This window comes from Melopsittacus undulatus, unplaced genomic scaffold (genome assembly GCF_012275295.1).
Source record: "Melopsittacus undulatus isolate bMelUnd1 unplaced genomic scaffold, bMelUnd1.mat.Z mat_scaffold_178_arrow_ctg1, whole genome shotgun sequence".
Classification (NCBI taxonomy): domain Eukaryota; kingdom Metazoa; phylum Chordata; class Aves; order Psittaciformes; family Psittaculidae; genus Melopsittacus; species Melopsittacus undulatus.
Window position 1 is genome coordinate 73,315 of NW_022994137.1, and position 15,590 is coordinate 88,904.

Consider the following 15,590-nt stretch of genomic DNA (forward strand, 5'->3'; position numbering starts at 1 on the left):
AGAGCTCTACCCCTCCAGCCTTCTCTTTCCAGTATGCATCGTGGGCATCACATGCTATGGTATGGAATACCTCATTGCCCAGCCTGGGTCAGGTGTCCTGTCTCTCCTTCCTCCCGGACTCCCCTCCTCCACCTGGCTGGAAAAAAAAAAACCTTGAACAAAAACACCCTCAAAACATGCTCAAACCATGACACTACTCAAATGTTTGGCCTGCCCAAGGACTTTTGGAGCCCCATGCTCTGCCAGGGAGGAAGCAGAGACAGGACACCTGACCCAAACTGACCAAAGAAGTATTCCATACCCTAGCACATCATGCCCATGATGGAACTGGAAGTTACCCGGAAGGGCTAGTTCCCTGCGGGGTTGGACTAGGTATTGGTCGGTGCTCGGTCAGGCTGGGTGGGTGGGGGGAGTTGGCGGTCAGCAGGTGGTGAGGTGTTGTATTCTCTTCCCTTGTTATTTCCTTGATCATTATTATTACTGGTGGTGGTAGCAGTAGTGATTTGTGTTATACCTTAGTTACTAAACTGTTCTTATGTCAGCCCATGGGAGTTGCATTCTCCCGATTCTCTTCCCCATCCCTCCGCGAGCAGGGGGAGGGCAAGAAGTGGGTATGTGTTTGTGTGAGAGAGAGAGAGAGAGAGACTGTGTGGCTGGCTTTAAAGCACGACACATGCCAGAAGCAGCACAGCCCTACGTTGCCTTCCTTGACGTAAATACCAAGGAAGCCAACTCTAGCATGAAGCCCTGAAGCCTCTTCCTGCTCTGTGCTCGTTATCAATAGCACTGCAATACTCACAATCAGAAAACAAGGGCAACAATACGGGCAAGTTCCCTGCTTTTAGCAGGGAGTTGAGAGCTGTCCCTCACCGTGTGCAGCCGCCACCACCCTTCCCACCCAGGTGCCAATTTGCTGTCACCTTCAGCAGCAACCGAGCATCCTCCTGCTGCTGCTGCACTGCCCAGCTCCCCCAGCCCCACTCTGGGGCCACAGGCTCCCCTAGCAGGGGCCATCATGGCCACACAGGGCTCACGGAGGTGCCAGGGGGGCACAGCAGCTCAGGTTGCTCAGACCCTGAGGATGAGGAGCAGGGGGTTGGCCAGGGGCTGTTTCAGCTCCTTCAGTGACACGTGGCCATAGGCCAAGGGCAGATGCCAAGCCATTATTCCCTCCAGTCAGGCCACACAGGCGCTTTACTGAACATGCCCCTTTATTGCCGCTGCTGGGACCTCCTCGCCTGCAGGAGTGCCGGGGCACCGGGATTCAGCCGCTGACCCCCAGTCCTGTGCAGCTGCCGGGTTGCTGCATCCGTCCTGCGGGGCTGGAGGGGCGGGTGGGGCTGGTGCCCCTGGAGAAGGTGGCTGGCAGATGAGGCTGACCGGTCTTCCAGGGAGCCAGTGGTGCCTGGGGCTGAGGGGCCAGCCCTGCGGCTGTCCTGCCCCAACAGCTTTATCTTGTCCTGCTGCGGAGGAGAGAATCGGTTGGCTAAAGCATGGGGCGCAATTCAGCATCCCCAAGCAACCCTCTATACCCACCTCTCCTGGGGAAACTGAGGCAGGGATCCCCCCCAGATGCTCAGCATCACCCTCCCAACCTCAGTCACCCCCACCAGATCCCTTCTTTCTTCATCCCTACCTTGCTGGGGAGCAGGGTGGCTTGCTGGAGTGCCTGTGTGGTGCTGGGCTGCAGAGGCGGGAGGCGCAGGCTGCGCTGCTGCGGGTGTGTGATGGTATGCTGGCCCCCACTCTGGCGTGGCACAGTGGGGAACCTGCATGCAGCCATCCGCTCCCTGCAGGATAGGGTATGGGAACACTCAGCACCCCACTCAGCACCCAATGTGGCTTCAGCGCCACTGAGAGAGAGACGGGGCAGCACAGTGGGGAGGCTGTCAAAGCCCCAGGCCTGGGGCAGGCAGAGCTGAGCCTCTGCGGCACATCTCTGCTCCCCTGCCCTGCCCAGGGAGCAAAGCCCTTTACCCCGACCAAGGGAAGGACTCTCCCTTGCTGAGACAGGGCCAGCAGGCACCCCAGGGATGCGGATGGGGATGGGTCCCATGTCCCCTACCTCTGGGTTTGCTCCGTCTTTACAATGGGCTGGGATCTTCCAGTGACATGAGGAACCAGCGGTGGTAAGGGTGGGACAGACGGGATAGGCCTGGGGAGGGCAAGAGCCATCAGTGGGTGACAGGGGACAAAGGACCCACCCTGGTTCGTGGCAGCACCCCAGACCCCACAGGCTTGTGCCTCACGCCATCCCTGCCCGCTGCCCTCCAGGAGGGGTCCTAATCCTCCCGCTGACGGGCAGGCCTGTGGAGGGTGCTGGGCACGATCGCACCCTCGCAGGCAGACACCGGGAACCCCATGCCTGGTCTGCAGCATCACCAGTACCAACCTCCCCCCATCCCACCCATACCAGGCTCCCGATGCGCCTGGGCTGGCTGGTACTCACGAGCCAGGCACCCGCATGCTGAGTTGTCTGTCACAAGACAGGCACTGGAAATCCACCATCAGCTGCCTGGGGAGGGGAGAAAGGGATGGGTGAGTTGGGAAACCTGATTTTGAGCCTGGTTTATCCCCCCAGCACCACCAAGCTCCCAACATGCTGGCTGGGGACAGAAGGAAGGGGATAGGATGAGGGAGAGTGGTTGGTTGTGGGCTCCCTCCTGGAAAAAAGCTCCACCTCATCCGAGGCACAGGAGAATCCGCAGAGGGGAGCGCCCGAGAACCTCCAATGGTGGGAACCATTGCCACAGGCACCCAGAGCACCGTGGGAACAGGGGATGCAGGCAAGGACAAAGCGGGCACAAGGCGAGTGCTGGCCCTGGTGCACTCACTTCCTAATCCCAGCTGCATCGTCAGCTTCCAGGGCTGGTGCCATTTCCTTGAGCTGCTGGAGGATTCTCTTCCACTCTTGCTGGGATGGCCCCAGCTCCAGGCGATCCAGCTGCAGACAGACACATTCCCTCAGCCCGCGGCCCCAGGGCACAGCCAGGAGCAACAATCCTCAGGAGGATGCTGCCTTGGGCCACCAAGCCCCGAAGGTGCCATATTTGCACAGCAGCCATGAGCCGCCCCTCACCTTGGAGGCCATCTCCTGCAGCTGCTGCTGGACCTCGTGCAGCCCCTGCTCCTGGCCTGTCACCCGGCTCAGCACCTTCTGGTTTCTCTCCTTCAGCAGCTCCAGGCTCGCCTCGAATTGGGCACGGCTCACTTTGCTTTCCAAGGCGCCTTTGTCTGCTTTCTAGCAACAGGGAAAGGCAGGAGAACGGTGGTGAGAGGATGGAGGTGCAACGGCCAGGGTCAGCTCATTGCAGGGGCAGAGGCAAAAGCAGTCCTGCAGGACCACTGTGCTCCTCCCACGGCTGTGTGTTCCCACTCGCCCCATCACCCCCATGGGGTCGGTCCCACCAGCCCAAGGGACACTGGGGGGAGACAGAGGGACCTGCAGCTGGGCTAGAAATCCTCCCTCCCCCAGGCCAGCTCTGCTCCCAGGGGATAAGGGGCATTGGTCACCATGCCCGGGACCCCCTTGGCTGGTGCTTAGGCCCCTTGAGCTTTTACCTCATCCATTCCCAGCTCCACGTCCTCCTTGTCTGCCTTTTCTTTCTCCAGCCTCTCCATCCACTGGAACAGACCCTGCCAACACAGAAAGCATCCTATGACATTGTGGCAGGAGCACCCCTGCTTCTCCCCACACACAGAATCCTCTGGGAAAGGTGCTTTTAATCTCCACAGGGCAAATCGCCTATGGTCCCCAGCCTGGGCTCTGCCTGGAGGATGCTCTAAGCCCAGGGGGGTTTCAGCCATCTACCTCGATCTTCTCCTGCTGCTGGCAACTGTCATCCAGGAGACTCCCCGTGACAGACTTGAGCCTTTCATGCTCTCCTTGCATCTGCAGAATGGCAGCCTGGATGCGCTTCAGCACCTCCTGGTCCTGCTCCAGGGAGGAAAATCACAATGTAGTGCCACGCAAGGTGGGCAGGCTGCCCCACGGGGAGAGACCTGGCTTACTGGGCCAGTGGCCATAGGCTCTCAGTGCCAGCAGGACATTTGCAGCACGGCTTGAATCTATGCTGCAGACTTTACAAGACAATATGGGGGGAGCAAGGAACTCCCCACATAACACCGAAGCACAAAGAGCCGGGCATGGTTCTGGCAGCCACTCCCAAGTGCCCCATTCTGCCGTCTCCCTGCCTGGCTCTTCCCTGGCAGCTGCCTCACCAGCTTGCCCATCTTATTCCTCGACATGAGGGAGTCCACCAGCCCCTGCAGCTTCTCATGGCTCCGCACAAGCTCCCCAAAACGTGTGCCGCTGTCACTGCTGCACATGGGGCATACTGCCTTCTTCTGCCCCTTGCTCTCCATCACTCTCATCTCTTCCAGCGGCAGAAGGGGAAGAGGAATCACCTCTGAGACGGGACAGATGCAGCCAACAATCCCAGGTGCCATGGAGGTTCCGTGGCCCCAGCCAGCCACGGGATGTGGCTGGGAATCCTACCAGGGCTACCTCAAAGAGCCAGTGGGTGGTGGGAGCTCCCCCCACACCTCACCTGCACCTGCTCCTGCTCCTTCTTGGCCAGCTGGCTCACCAACTGATCCAGGGCAGCCTTGCTTATTTGCTGCTGCTCTGACAGATCCTTCACGTCCCGCTTCACCTCCTGCACTGTGGACCTGGACAGCAACACGGGGGCACAGGCAGGCTCAGCCTTCGCAAGCTTAGCTGCTCAGGGGGCATCCCTCACCCCCCCGAGAATGGGATGCTCCCAGCCCTCCTGGGCTCTCTTGCAGCCCCACAGGGAACAAAACCCTCTCCTGTCCTCTTACCCCAGTGGCAGGCTGCGTTGGTTGCTCAGATCCATTTGCCAGCTGGCTCTGGCTGCCTCCAGTTTGCCAAGGGCACTCTCCAGCTTCCTGATCTGGGAATGGCAGTGGGGGCAGTCAGGGCATGGCCCCTGCGGCATCCCAGCACAGGGGCTCTTCAGCTGCCTCCTCCGTGCCCAGCTCTCCCAGCATCCCTGCATCTCCCTCGGGTTCTCCTTACCTTCCCCTTCTCTCTCTGCAGGTCCTTGGCCATGCCCTGCAGCTCCCTGGACAAGCCTTGCAGCTCCCTGGACAAGCCCTGCAGGGATGACACCTGGGCCTGGAGGTCACCCAGCATGTTGGCAGCGCTCTCCTGGCCTACAAGAGCATGGTACAAGGGGACACACTGTCAGCAAAGGGGTCTCACCCTACGGGCCACGCTCTGAGCACAACCAGCTCCAGAGCCAGCATTTCAGACACCCCCCACAAGCCTCCCAGAGCTCCCACCTCCCTCCTGGAGGAGCAGGCGCAGCTTCTCCACTTCAGTCTGCTCCAACCTGGTGGCTTCCAGCTGGGCCACCTGCTCCTTCAGGGCAGCATAGAGGTGTCTGAGCTGCCCAATCTGCTTGAGAGCCTCCACCGTCTCCATGTAGCACTTGTAGGCGTTGTGGTAGACCCTGCCGGAGCCCGAGGGCAAGGCCAGCTCTTGGATGTGGGACGTGGCCCTGGGATCAGCATCAAGTGGGATCTCTAATCCCTCGGCTGTTGGCAAGAGAGCCCCTGCTGCCAGGGGGCCATCCCGGTCCAGCTGTGTGCTGAGCCGCTCCCCCAAGGTGCTGCTCTGAGTGACGGTGGACTCCGGCTGTGTCCCCAGGCTGGTGGTCTGCACAACCTGAGGCACCGTCTGCACCATCACTCTGGTTCTAACATCCCTCCTCTCATCTGAGGGAATGCCTGCCTGCTGCTTAGGGACCGGTAGAGCTGTCCCTGGATCCTTCAGCCCCACTGAGCTCTCCCTGGGTTCCAGCACTGAGCTTGCCCCATGGGGGGTGTCCACATCTACAGTGGGAGACTTGGTGGTGGCAGACTGCTCTCCTTCTTCTCCTCCTTCTCCTCCAGGTCTTCCTCCATCTCTGCCTCGTTCTCCCTTGCTGCCCACCAGGCAATCCTCCAGCACATCCCAGTGCACCATGTTGTTGACCTCTTCCGGGTCTGGGTACAGGCCCAGCCTTTCCTTCAGCATTTCCTGTGGAAGAAAGGGATCAAGGGCTTACCCCAGCCATGCCCACAGGAGCACTCCCACACACACCCAGCACTGCTGGGGACCAAGCCCTAGTGCACAGGGATCGCCTGCACCGCTCCCCCAGGGATGCAGCCATCTCCTGTCCTGTAGCAGGATCCGGCATGCTCGTAACCATACCACATCACTGGCCAGAGTCCTGAGGTTGCAGAGGCCTGGCAGCCGGCTGGCACCATCCTGGACGTTCCCCTAAAGTGGGGCGAGGAGAGGGACGACAGTCAGGACACAAGAGCAGGACTGAACAGAAGCATCTGCAAATTAACTTTGGGCACTAGACAGATGGACGCTGGGTAGCCCTGTGCCAGGGGGCTGCTGCTGTACTGTACCAGTAGTTCTTGACCCTCCTTCCCAGCACCCCTGGTGCTTTCATGGCTGTTCAGTTAAGAAGGGCCTTAGCGCCCCTTGGCTGCACACACACAGTTACCTCTGGCAGCAGCTTGAGCTGCAGGCAGTGCTGCCCATTTCTGCCCTCCCCGGGGCTCCAGGTAGGGTGGGCTGAGCTCCCTCCGGTGCTTCCCTCTTGGGGCACCCTTCCCCCTCTTCCCTCCCAGCGCCCTTCACACTGGGTGACATCCGAGGCCAGAGGACAGGCTCCGCAGGGAGATAGATGCGGGCTGATGCAGGGAGTTAGGGGAGCAGGAGGCCAGCTCCCTCCTGGGGACACCAGCAGCAGCTCACCAAGCCAAGCGCCTCCTGGATCATGCGGATTTCTCCTTGCATGTGGGACTGCGCCTCCTTCAGCTGGCTGATCTCCTTAAGGAGATCCTGGTAGACAGACTTGTCCTAGGAGAGGAGGGTGGCAGGCATGAGCCCCATGGGAGGGAGGGTCCCTGCACACCAGGAACTTGGTCCCCACCCTGCCCCAGTGGAAGCCATCACACAAGCCCATGGCAGCAGGCTGCACCCAGCCCTGCCTGCCCGTGCTGAGCTCTGTGCAGGAGCGCTGAAGCTGACTTTGCCAAGGGCAAAGAGCCACCCCTGGAGGAGGAGGAGGCTCCTCAACGGGGGAGCAGGCAGGGGACTGGGGAGAGCCCCTACCTCAGAGCTGCTGCTCTCATCGGTTTCCACCCTCTCCACCAGCTGCCCCACGTCGGCAGCCACATCAGCTCCGGAGCCGCTGGTGCTGTCCTGCAGCGGGTCCTTCACAAGCCGCTGCTCACCCTCCTGCTGCTCCTGCTGCCCCGCGGCCGGGCTCCTTGCCCTGTCCTGCTCGGCAGGCTGCTCCAAGCCCCGGATGGAGCGCTCCTGCAGGCTCAGCTGCCCCACTATGGCCTGCAGCAGATTGCGCAGCGCTCCGAAGTCCACGGCGTGGACATTGGGCGTCGCGATGGCAGCGTCCAGCAGCTGGGTCAAGCTGAGCAGAGCCATCGCTGCTGCTGTGGCCGACGACACGAGTCTGACCTGCTGGCGGTAGGAGAGTCAGTGGGCAGCGGGCAGCCTGCCTCCTGCTCCTGCTCCCTCGGATGCGGCGGCCCCTTCCCCGCCGCCTCTGCCCCCTCCAGCCCTACCGCTGCCCCCCCGTACCCCCGACACCGTACCTGCAGCAACTGACGCTGCCCCCCGCCCTGCCGTGCCTCTTTACCGACCGCCGACGGCCGCTCCTCGACGGCCATTGGCCGAGCCCGTTCTGACCTCACAGAGGCCGGCGCTGACGAACACCCCCGTTGCCAGGCGACGCACCGCGACCCTCTGCCGTCCCGCACCTCGAGCGCACGGGTGACGGTGCCGGTGCCGGGACAGACCCCGCTGCCGCCAGCCCCTGCCCAGGGAACAGGAGTGCCCCGGGAAGGAGAGCGCTCCTGCCCGGGAGGGCAGAGCTGTGTGGCAAAAGCAGCACAGGTTTTACTCGAGCCCTTAGACGTGGCAAGGCTGGGGGGAAGGCTGCTGCTGACAGCATCACCACACACATTTGGAGCACCTCGCTCCACAGCAAAGAGCTGCACAAGCACGAAAAAGCAGCACAGACAGACACAAGCTTCCACGCAAGCCGAGGAAGGAGAGGGCTCCAAAACATCTTGGAAGCAGAGTCACCCATCAGACAAGTACTGACAGGAAGAATCCTCAAGGACATCTTTTCCCACAGAAACCTCCAGGTCCGACCATGCCACAGAACCGACACCTCCCTCCTGCCGTGAGGCGCCCCCAGAATGAGGGTGGGCAAGCCGGAGGCAGAACTTGACAAGCCACCCCCAGGGACTAGTCGCGCTTTCTAGACAGCCCTCAGGGCTGGCAGAAGCTGCGAGACCCCTAAACCAGCATGGGGCCACCCCAGCACAGTCAGACAGCAGCAGCAAGGGAAGGACCTTGAGCAGAAGGGAAAGCACGGAGGTTCAATGCTGACAGGGTGGCAACCGAGGCCCACACCGTGTCAGGCAGGCAGATGCCATGTCCTCGCATCCACCAGCCCCAACCCACCGTCTCCCCACAACCTTTGGTTCCCAGGGAATGCAGGGTGCCACTTTTCCCAAAGCAGGTAGGGCTTTTGAGTCATCTCCTGGCTTCAGGTTGGCCAACTGCTTCTGGCTTCTAGTCAGGCTAAGGTGTAAAGCGAAGCCTGAGGAGAACTCAGGCTGTGGTGCTGGCGACGACCCAGGGGACACCGGCTCAACCCTCTGGTCACTGGCCCTGCGATTCCACCCTTACGACCCAAACACAGCCTAGTAAAAGCAAGCCCGAGTGGTGCAATAGCAGGCAGCAAGCGCTGACCTTACCTCTGGCCGGTCTGTCAAGCAGCTGGGAGAAAAGAGCAGTGCTGCTCCCATCTTGAACCTGGCTGCCAGGATGTAAAGCATGGTCCAGTACTGGCTCAGAACAAGGGGGCTTGAACACATCTGCGAGAACTTCATGCACTCCAGTGGACACATTCCATAATCCTCTCAGCACAGATGGGCAAAACAGGAGTAGTAAAATCAGATTGGCATTCTCTTAATAACCCTAGTTGCAGAAAGTTCTCAATCGCCAGTCTAATTTCTTCCTTATCTTCCTTTTTCAAGGGATACTCTTTGACCCTCACTGCCTCTTTCCCTTCCTTAAGTTTCATTTGGATAGGAGGTGCGTTTTTGCTCTTCCCGGCACATTAGTGGCCCATACTCCTGAGAATACCAGATCCAGTATGTTTTCCCTGACTTCTTCCTTGTCACGGTTAGTAACCAACACTGAGCTTAACATCTCTGTATACTGTTGGTCGTCTACGTTTAAAGTGATCTCGCCTCTTCTGAAAGTATTGGTCGCTCCCAAGTGTTCTAACAAACTTTTCCCCAAAAGAGCTTTTGGGGAGTTAGGCATATACAAAAACTTATGAATGCCCCATTGCTTTCCCAATTGATATTTCCGTGGTTTACAAAAATATGCCTTGTCACTTTGCCCAGTTGTCCCTTTCATCATAATAGAGTCATCCCCTACAGGCATTAAAGCTTTGTTCAACACTGAATACATCACACCTGTGTCAACTAAAAATTCTGCTTCCCTTCTCTTTGTCCCCTAGCTTCATTAGAACCACTGGGTCCACTGGGGAAGACTCCCCCGTTCGCTGTCAGTCTAGTTCCAGGTCAGTCACCGGAGCCCTGCCCCAGGGCAGTCTCACTTCCAGCATCCATACTCCTCATAGCAGGCACACCGATCCGGATGCACAGAAGAAGAGCCCACTCCCCCACCTTTGCCTGACATTCCTCCTCCACCAGTTTCAAGGCAACCGTCACAGCTGTGGTTATAGCGCACGACCTAGCTTTTTCTTTTCTATCTGTTTGTAGGCAGATAGGGCCTGGCGGCCGGAAGATATCGTGCTGTACGGAAAGATAAGACCCCTCTCCAGGTAGCCAATAGCGTTTAGGTGATGATACCAGTTTTACAGTGCAAGCAGACGGAAATGACATTGTAAACCTAGGCTATGTAACGCCGTGTTCTCTCTCAATAAAGGCCATTTGCTGTCCACCACATTGGTGTCTGTGAGCATGTGGACCGAGCAGCCCAAGGGGGGGCCGTTGCGCTGTTCCTGAACCAGGTTATCACGCCTCTCGAAGGTAACACCTGTTCCCGATTCCTATACACTCTCCATGCTTTCTTCTTCACTCCTGTCCACATCTATTCAACAACCCCTCAGTCCCATCGGTCAACATGTCTGTTCCCACTTGTTTGCTGCCCCAGCACCCACCCCATGCTCAAACACAGGAGCTGCGTGCGCTCCCATCCTTTCCCCCTTGGCTTTCCTTTTTTTTGACTCACAGTTGCTCACCCTACTCCTGCAGGATGCAGGATGCAGCTCCTGGGGCTGCAGATTCCTGCCTTGCAACAGCACTTTTGGTTTAACTCTTTCTTAACTTTGAATGTGAATCTGCCACTTGTCGCCAATAACAGCACTCTCCTCTTCCTTATCAGTATCTGATAGGACAGATACAGAGGGTGCACCTCTCGCAGGTACCTGGGATATATAATTTTCCTGTTTATTTTCCTGATTACTGTTGGGTTTTTCTAACTTTAAACATCTTTCCCAATATCACACACAAGCTGAACATCTTTCTGTGGAGACAGTGTGCTCACAGGAGAATGGGTATTTTGTACATGAGCTCTGAATAACTCTGAAAGATACAGCAAGGCCATGAGAGACCCGAGGAAGCTTAAGCAAGCAAGATAAGAAGAAGCTGGAATACTGAGTTACGAGAACTCTTCTTTCGACTGAGATTTAGTTTGAATTCTTAATAGAGCCAGTGGTAAGGCTTGGTACCAATACAAATTCGCTTCCTGACATATTTTACTAAAATGTTGTTTGATCAGATGGTTCATCTTTTCTACTTGCCCACTGGCCTGAGGCCTGTATGGAACATGTAACTGCCAATCAACTTCTAGTTTTTTGCTAATTTCTTGTAACAATTTTGCGCTAAAGTGTGAGCCTCAATCAGAAGAAATTGCAACTGCTACTCCAAAACAAGGTATTATGTTGTTTATCAGTGTTTTAATTACTTGTCTTGCATTATTTCTTCTACAAAAGAATGCTTCTGGCCACCCTAAAAAATATCCATTAACACCAACAAATATCTATAACCTCCTTTTCTCAGTAATTCAGAAAAATATATTTGCCAGTGCTGTCCTGAATCACAGAATCACAGAATCCCAGGGGTTGGAAGGGACCTCAAAAGATCATCCCCCTGCAGTCCAACCCCCCTGCAAGAGCAGGGTAACCTAGAGTACATCACACAGGAACTTGTCCAGGCAGGCCTTGAATATCTCCAACGTAGGAGACTCCACAACCCCCCTGGACAACCTGTTTTGATAGGAAAGTTACTGGTTTCATATACACACACCCCCACCCCCCCCATTATTTGGTTATTACTCCTTTTGCAGTACCTTCAGAAGTATTGACATAGAGTGCAAAGGGTTTAAGTCTAGTAACACCAACACATGGGCTTGTACTAATCCCTCTTTAATTTGTTCAAACCATCCCACTTTGTCTAGTGAAAAGGACACCTTGGTATGCTGCAATGTGAACTTATCATATAGAAACTTAACCTTCGTACTATAGTCCTCTATCTATATACAGCAGAATCCAGCTAACCCTAGAAACTGTCTAACCTCCCACACTGTTCTTGGTATCGGGAGTTTGATGATTCGTGCAGTTCTTTCTGGGCTCAGTCTTTGGGATCCCCCACTAATTAGATACCCGAGATATTTGACTTCCTTCTCTAAAAATTGCACTTTGCTCTTGGACATTCATAATCCTGCTGCCCTAGATAATTCAACAACTCCACCGTTTCTTCCTCCACATCCGATTGTTCCGCTCCAGTCACTAGTAAGTCATCCACATATTGTAAAACTGTTACAGTGTTCTTTCATTGGAATTTTTCCATTATACCCTCCAATGCCTGTCCGTATAGTTTCAGAGCTTTGGAAAACCCCTGCGGGAGTACCGTCCACTTCAGTTATTGCTTTCTCCCAGTGCCCGGGTCTGCCCATTCAAATGCGAAAATATCTCGTGATCCCTCATCAAGGGGACAGGCCCAGAATGCATCTTTTAAATCTATTACTGAAAACCATATACATTCATGGGGTATTTTACTCATTATTGTCTATGGGTTAGGGACTACTGGGTGGCGTATCTGGACCAATTTGTTGACTTCTCTTAGGTCCTGAACCAGCCGATATGTCCCATCACCCTTCTTTACTGGTAATATGGATGTATTATATGGCGATATGGTGACATACATGGATCCAACAATCCATCCTGAATTAATTCTTTTATTACCAGTTGTAACCCCCTCCGTCCTTTGAAGGACATTGGATACTGCCATACCTTGACTGGTACTTCAGTGTACATCTTGACTGTAAAGGGGGAAATCTGAAGTCAGCCCCTATTGCCAGGGGCTGCCCACACTTTCAGATCTATGTCCAGTCCTTAATATGAATAGTTTCACTTCCATTATCCCCTCCTTGGGATCAATCCTATTCCTAATAATCCCATTAAATCTCTCCCCAGTAAATCAACCAGTCTGATGCTATCAATAAATCCTCCCTTAAGGTTACTCCATTCCCTCTTATCTCTACAGAAGGAGCTATATGTACATCAAATTTTTCTCCTTTTGCACCAATTACTGTCACAGTTTGGGAGGATGTTTCAACTCTGGTGGGTGTCTGTGTTATACATGTTCGTTGTGCTCCTGAATCTACCAAAAAGGTAGTATCCTCCTCCTGGGGTCCTGGTTTTAAATTTATCAAGGGCTCCTGGTCATCTTTTGACCCCAGGAGGCAGAGCCCCTGCCACCCCTATTCAAGGTCCTCTTGTACTTGGAAGATCTTTACATCCCTTTCTTGTGCTTAGGACACTCTCTTTTAAAGTGCCCTGTTTCTCCACAATAATAACACTTTTGCCCTTCATTCTGCCACGTATATTCTTGTGGCCAGATTTTCTTAGGTCGGGTTCCCCTCTCCTTCCGAGTCCCTATTCCCTTCTGCCATACATTTGGTGGGGGACTCTGAGGAATTCTGTGTGGTTTTGGATTTGTGTCTCATTACTTTGGTGATTCTGGTCACCATCCATTTGGTTTTCTCCTTTTGTTTTTCTTCATCCCTCCTCACATACACCTTTTGTGCCTCTTGTAGTAGTTCATTAAGTTCCTTATCATTCCAGTCCTCAATTCTTTCTCACTTTTTTCTTATGTCTCCCCATGAATGAGTCACAAAGTTTGCCTTTAAAAGCTGTTGTCCTGCCGGTGGACCCGGGGAAATTCCAGAATATTGCTGGATATTTCTCTGTAATCTTTCTAACCACGCTGATGGGGACTCATCTTTACCCTGCCTTTCATCAAAGGTACAGCTTCTCTAATTCCCTTGATTATACAATTTTGATAATCAGTCATATTCTGTCTGCCTTCCTCAGCATTTTGATTCCACTGCGGGTGGGCTACTGGCATTTTCTGTTCTCTCATCATTCCACCCACCCCCTGTGGGTGTTCTTGGTCCCACACTCGGATTCCTGCTACTCATATCATTTATTGTTCCTCTAGAGTGAACAAGGTCCCCATAATCGATTGCATCTCATCCCAGCTATAAATATTCAGCCCAGGAATTGATCCACCTGCTCCGCTAGTCTTAAGGGGTCACCTAAAAGCTTTACCACATCCTTTTTAAACTCCCTAATTTCAGCACTAATAAGAGGGACATTTACATAACCAACTCCCCCCTAGGGTCCCCCCATCGGGACCTCCCGCAGCGAATATTGAAATGCTTCATCTCTCACTTCCCTTGCTTGTCAGCACCAGTGTTTGCATCCCTGGACTTGACCCTGAGCAGTCTGCTAGGTCTAGGGCTGAGAGATTTGGCCAAGTTAAGGAGGCTTCACAGGGGGGCAGGGGTGAGTAAGTTAGAGCTGCCCGTGCCCCTCCTGCTCCTAAATTTTGCTGATCAGTGTCCATTCCTGCTCCTACAGGATTCGTGGGGTTTTGGTCTCCTCTGGGGTTAATGGGTAAATGTTCCAGGGGGTCCCACTGGTCCCCCTTTGGTTTCTTTTGTTTTCTTTTCCATAAGTTTAAGTACCCGAAATATATCTCAAGACCCCACCCAACAGGCTGCATAATTACTTTCTTCCTGATTAAACGGCTTCTTATTATTGGCAAATAGGTTTAATGCTTGACATAACCAGTCCTCATATGACCTGTATTGTGGCCTGAACAAATTATCTGGCCTGATGGGTCCCTTTGTCCATATAAACATACAGTATTGAACCATAGTTGCCCTGTCTATGGATTAGTACTGAGTTATTTTCCCAATTGTCTAACATAGCCCCCAAAGGACTGTCTGAGGGGATATTAGACGGTATTGGGTGTTTCTTTCCCCAGGACCCCTTACTACCAGAAGTCCGCATTCCAGAGAGAGGTTCAGAACACACACCTTTCATGGGTGTCCGGTCACTGGCTGAGTCCCTCGTGGGATATCAGAGTAGCAGTTAAAAGGACTCCGTACTCGCTTCGTATCTGTGGTACGTCTCACTCACACACCATTCACCTCTCTGGTCCTGACCACCTGGTAATACCCACAGACAGGCCCAAAGTTTTCTTACCGGGTCCTGTGCACACGTTTTAATGGTCACCACAGATTTATATACTGGATGTGTTAGCGTAAGAATACACACATAACCACCAGAATGGTTATATGAGGTGCTTTATTGCAGCGCTGGGAAACCAGGGGCACTCGCCCAAATCTGGCTTCCCCTTTGTCACATCGTGTTCACAATTTATACCTTAAAAGTTTCACAGTTAATGCATATTCAACATAGGTTGTTACATCACTAATACATATGCATCAGGGATTGCCCCATCAATCCATTACGGCATCAGACTCTTCTGCGCTTGCGCAGCCCCCTCTGGTGGTCGTCCTGATGAAGTAAGGAGTCTTCCTCAGACGAAGTAAGGAGTCTTCCTCAGATGAAGTAAGGAGTCTTCCTCAGATGAAGTAAGCAGTCTTCCTCACAGTGTACTTTTCACCTTTGGCACAGTTGGACGCCCCAGTGATCACACAACTCACTAAAACCAGCCCTATCTGTAATTATTCTGATAACTAGCATAGATTTGAAACAGTGTGACCTTCCTGCAAAATTTATAGCAGGACGGGCAGACAAGGACTATCCCAAGCTAGCAGATGGTTGGGAGGCTCTGTCTCTAAACTAACTGATAAGCAGAAGGATGGTGTGAAATAACTCATTCATGTTTAGTGGGGTCACTAAATCTTGTTATCTCACATTTAATGGGGCCACTAAATTCCACAGGCTAACAACATAAACATTGTTCTCTTCCTACAACCTAAGTTAAGCTAAAAAGTACTTTAACTCTGTTTTACAGGCACTAGCTTTTCTTCTATCAAGCATGCAAACCCCCCTTTCTTAAAGGGATCATCACGAGACCGAATTTTTAACATAAAATGTCACCCTTTTTTAACAGATCCAGTCCCTTCCCGTCTTTGGTTCACACCGTCTGGTCCCAGGGTCCTTGACCGCAGAAGCCCTGGC